The sequence below is a fragment of the Heterocephalus glaber genome, unplaced genomic scaffold (genome assembly GCF_053883595.1).
Source record: "Heterocephalus glaber isolate CG9 unplaced genomic scaffold, H.glaber_assembly_v1.0 deba00001707, whole genome shotgun sequence".
NCBI classification, from domain to species: Eukaryota; Metazoa; Chordata; class Mammalia; order Rodentia; family Bathyergidae; genus Heterocephalus; species Heterocephalus glaber.
The window spans coordinates 657,586-663,124 of NW_028258427.1; the positions used below are offsets into that span (position 1 = coordinate 657,586).

Sequence of the window (5,539 nt, forward strand, 5' to 3'; positions counted from 1 at the left end):
TCCCCGAGCCCCTGATTGGACAGTTCATACAGCCCGCCCCCTCAACACTGATTGGCTCCCACTCCACTGCTCACCTCTGAGCTGAGAATGACAACAGACGCCAATCCTTAGCAGTGTGAGCGCAACTCGAATGGGTGATGATAACCCAGACACTTCTTGTCCAATTTGTCCCCCAGGATGCTGACCTGTCTTAGTCTTCATTTAAGAAGAGTTTACTCCTGACTTTGTAGAGCTGCTTCTGTCGTTGTTGTTGTTGTCTTGCTATGTAATTTATTCTGTTCTTGAACTCACTAAGTAGCTCAGACTGGTTTTAACCTCGCTGTGATCCTCCTGCATCGGCTCCCTAGTGCTCGGTTTACAGGGATGCACTATCATGCCTTCTTACTGGACTTAGTGTGCTCTTCCTGTGTGTTGCTATTCCAAATGGGGTCACCGGTCTGCTAAGCCAGTTCCAGAGTTAATTCACTATGGAGAAATCACTGTGAGAGAGCATCATGAGGCAGGCAAAGCCAAGACACAGTACAAGAGAGGGAGGCCCTGCTGTTCTGAGGGGTGAGAAATTAGGAATACGGTTGTTGACTTCATGGACAAGACTTTCTCATAGTATATCTCTTGATTTACTCATCCTAAGCCAAGAAAATACATGCCAAAGACCCATATGATTGCCGAATTAATGTCCTTTCTGGCGTTGAGACAGGAAAACCTAAAGACTTCAGACTGTAAGCTCCCTATGGCCTGTAGTTCCCTCCTCAGTAGTTATTACCAGAAGGAAAATATTACCTGGAGTCATATGACAGTCTTGATTACTAACTTGTTTGGCATGAGAGGTGTGTAGGATGTTGGTAAAGCACACTGCACGTGTGTCTGGTTCTCGTGGAGGTGTGACATTAGGGACCTTGTCTTCTCTCTCCTTCTTCCTCTCTGGCACCTGTTTTGCTTTGTGCTTCCTGGTTCTCATGCAGCAGTTATTTTTCTTTCTTCATTTCCTTCCACTGTGACATTTTTCTCCATTGAGATCAAATAACAACTGACTTCAAGCTCTGAAATCATGAGCTAAAATAATCCTTTTATTTTTAAGTCCTGTATGTCAGGTATTTTGCACCTACAACAAAAAAGTTAGTAAAATTAACTGTAGGTGTCTGAACCAAATAGACTGTCAAATACATCAACCCTTTCTTTGAAAAACTATATAAATGAATTATTTCTATGAATGCTCCTCATAGATTTTCTTCATATGAACATGTTTCAGTGTAATACCAGCAACTCTTTGTATATCAAAAGCACTTCCCAGGGAAAGCACCATGGTGACTAGTAAGAACCTCTGAAAAGACAATACCCTCAATAGAATTGACACATGTGTTACCTACTTTCCACTGCTCTGCAGCTTCTGGCTCTCACCACTCTTTCTAGAGCTATTCTGAGTAGCTGGAGGCAACACTCCAAAGAGATCTACAGCCCAGGAGCACCTAGACTCAAGTTTCATCACAGCTTCAAGTCATTGGACTTAAGGTCACTGCAGTGTGCACCTCAGTACAGTTTATTCATCTGCTTTACACCAATATCGATGAGTTATGATGTAAATATAACCAAATTAAGTCTGTGTATTTAAACTAGGATCATCCTTATTTTCTTTCTGTGCTTATAAATGAAGGAAGACACTTCTAGGATACTGTATATGAATTCAAAACATGCAGGAATTATTACTTATTGATAAAATAGATGCCATAAACTTATATTCATATGACAAATGTATAGAAAATAGCTAACTGAATGTGAATTATCCATTTTTTTCATGTATATGGTTGGTTCCTTCACCATTCCAGTTAGATATTGTCACAAGATGCTCTGTGTCTCGGGATTTCCATGTTCTGTTTACCTTTTTAGAACAAACTCATGATCCTCTCACAGCACTGACTGTTCCTGGCTAGCTGAACCCATGGCTAGGACTTGAGGGACATTCCAGCAGCTGAGGGAAATACTTTTGCCCCCAGGAATCTTTTCTTTTCCTATGCATAGCATCAGGTACCTATAAACTATTTTGGGCCGGGAATTTAGCTCAGTGGTTTCTCCGCCTGCTGTGCAAGTGCAAGGACCCGAGTTCGATCCCCGGTACCAAAAACAAAATCTATAAACTATTTTGTTGGTAAAAACAAAAAATGTTGTTGGGGAGCTGATGAGCTCCACCTAGCTTCCTGCTTGAAACTACACTCCAGAGATCTACTATGTCCATAATTTGAACCTTCTCTTAGGTCATTCCACATTGCCATTTGGGTGAACCAAGGACCTTCACCATTTGGGGCCATTTTGGATGTACTGCAAGACATTTTGGGCAATTGGCTGGTCATCAGTGCCAGTTATGGTGAGGCAAGTGCCTTCACCATTTGTGGCTCGTTCAACCTCATAGCAGGGTGATTGGGACCATGATTAGTGTGAGTTGAAATTCAGAATTAGAAAACATTTCCAGGCTTTTGTTTGCTTTTGTTTCTTTTATCTTTCTCTTCATATAACCACCTCTATTCTAGGATGGGGAGCAGGGTTTCAGTACCATCTAGACTTATGTAAGCCACTTGGGCCTTCAAGATGTTTTGATGCTTCTTTGTGATACAATATAGAGTTGAGGTTCTTCAACCATTCATCCACAAAAAAGAGATTTTATTTATTTTTTTATTGTTTGATTTTAATAACATAACATAAAGCCCCTAGAATTGATATAATCATTATGCAAAATACCTAGATGAATACTGTCTTCTTTTAAAAATATAAAATAAATAACAAGACATGAAAATAGGCAAGTTTCCACTAAATAAATGAAAACTTTAAGAAAAGAAAGTTTTCCTTTCCATGTCATTTGAAGGGAAATTATCATTTTAAACAACATTCAAGTTTATTAAACAAATTTAAAAAGGTAATATAAAATGTTTAACTTTCATCAGCTTCAAGGTTTATGTTGCTGCCGAATTTTGCATATAACTGAACTTTCAAATCTGCTAACACTCGCTGAATTGATTCTACTCTGATTCTAAGGCATCAGTTTCTTCTTGCAAATGTTTCTTTGCTTTTTCTAACATGCCTTGTGTTTCTTCTTGAGAATGGCTAATGAAAACGTCACCAATCTGGTAAGGTATCATTAGCTGTCATCATCTGGGAGCATGATGTCGTCACAAGCATCTTCTAAATTCTGGAATTGTTTCTTTTTTACTTCTATTTCTTCCTTTAGCTCTGTGATTCTACGCGTATTCTGCGCAAATTTATTTATCTTTTGTTGATCTTCGAAAGTAACATTGACATCTTCTGCAGCAATTTCATGTATCACCTAAAAATACATATTAAAAAGATGTGCTGAGTTTGATCCCCAGCTGAGCTTCTCACCAGCTGAGTCACTACAGCACTAGCAATCGCTGTGTCCAAGTTTCTCCATCTGTAAAATGGGGGAACGGGGTCCTCGAAGAGGGCCTGGGAGGATCACAGAGAAGCCAGGGGCCGCTGGGCCCTCACCCATCTCACCCTCCATGGACGCATGGAGGATGCAGGAGCTGAGGAACGACCCGGGTTGAGTGCGCGGGACGCGGGGCCTGCGCACCCCGGCTCCTCCGGCAGAGGCGGCCCTGAGCCCCTGAGTGTCCCGGCCCCGAGGGAGGCCCACGGAGACGCTGGGACGCCGGTCCTCGCCGCGGAGCTGCCCGAAGGGTCCGGGGCCTCTGCCGGGCCCCAACCCAGGCCTCGGGGCCGCACACCATCCAGCCCCGCTCCGGACCCCCCCAAAAAGAGATTTGAAATGTATAGAGATACTAGTGGTGTGTTTGATGAGTTCTGTTGCAAACTGGTGAGGAATAAAAGTGCCTTTGCCAATTTGTGGCTTTTTATAAAGCTTGAGTTAATATGACTTAGAACAAGGTGGTTTTGTTGTACTGTATTATGGTCTGCATAACTGAAAGTGAATTCTGATTTCATGGAACTGTGCTAAGAAAATCCATGGGAGTAACTTTTGCCAGGATAATATCTATAACTGCGTTTTCCTTGGTCTTTTCTGATTAGTGGCAAGCACAAGAAAGAGGCTTCTGTGCCACTGATAATAGCAGGTATTGACTAATTTTGGTGAGTTTCTTGGTTGAAGTTTACATTTTCCTTCATTTTGCCTGAGTCCTTGATTGATTTTCAACTGTTTCAAAATATTTGTCAAATTGTATCAGGTAGTTTCTTTAGAAATGGCTCAATAATCAACAGTATTCTTGGTCCTTCTTGCCTCTACTGGGAATAAATTTTTCAGTCTTGCAAATAGGACAAAAGAACCAGACTTTTGAACAGTTTTTTGGCAGGGCAAACTTTACTTCTGCAGAAGGGTGCACTGCCAGTGTTTTAGTTACTTTTTACATTGCTGAGATGAAATGTCCATCAAAGTTGAAGGAAGACGGGGCCGGGGATTTAGCTCAGTGGTTGCGCCACCTGCTGTGCAAGTGCAAGGACCCGAGTTCGATCCCTGGTACCAAAAAAAAAAAAAAAAAGAAAAGTTGAGGAAGAAAGGTTTATTTGACTCACAGTTTGTAGAGGTTTCAGTCCATAATCAGCTGGCTCCAAGGAAGGGTGGCATGGCAGACAGGCATCACAGAGGAGAAACAATTCATGTGGGAAGAAGGTAGCAAAGCAAACAAAAAGGAACCTTAGCAGCTTTTTTTCTGCCCCTTTTATATTTTATATAGGCTACTGAGTAGTGCCAATCAATCAGTGGACTGATTTAGTAATCACCCACCCTTAATCCTAGCACCCTTAATCCTAACATTGCACCATGGATCAATCACACACCGTAGATTCGGCCATCTCTGAAAAAGCCCCACCTATGACTACATGAGGCTTTGAGGGACATCTAGACACAAACTGTAGCATTTCGTGCCTGCCCTCCCCAAAGACTCATTCCTTTACAAAAAAAGGGCATCTAGTCCATCTCTAAGAGTTTCCAAGGTCTTAACAGTTTCAGCATTACTGAAAATCTAAGTCCCAAACCTCCTCTGAAATTTAAGGCAAACCCTTAGCTGTGAGCCCCTGTACAAATGAAAAGAAAGTTAAACACTTCCAACACTCAATGGAACAAGATAGACATTACCATTTCAGAAGGTACAAGTAGGAGGATACAAAGGAATGGGACAAAAGCAAATCCAAAATCCAGCAGGCCAAACATTTAGTCCTGTAGGTCCATGTACAGCATCCGAGGCAATTTTTAGCAAGACTTGAATTCCAAAGGGCATGGGTTGCTCTGCTCCTATGGCACTTCTGGTGATGGGACCTCCCATGGCTTCTCTCTTGGTCCAACTCTGCTCCCACATCACAGTTTTTCTCAGATGGTCTATGTTCCTGGCTTCTCCAAACTTCTGGAGTCTCCACTGAACCTTCAAGTTCACACTCAGCTTCACACACTGTCCTCTCAGGGGCACATTGTCTGGCCTCCCAGGCCTTCTTCTAAAATCTGGGTGGAAGCCTTCCTGACCCCACAACTCTCATTCTATATGCGCCTAAAACCAGCTCCACATGGATGATGCCCAGGTCT

General features: G+C 42.3%; 1 pseudogene; it reads right to left on the bottom strand.

Annotated features, from left to right (window-relative positions):
• Positions 1–2,919: 2,919 nt before the first annotated feature.
• Positions 2,920–3,519, bottom strand: LOC106008558 (prefoldin subunit 4 pseudogene; annotated as a pseudogene).
• Positions 3,520–5,539: the final 2,020 nt, after the last annotated feature.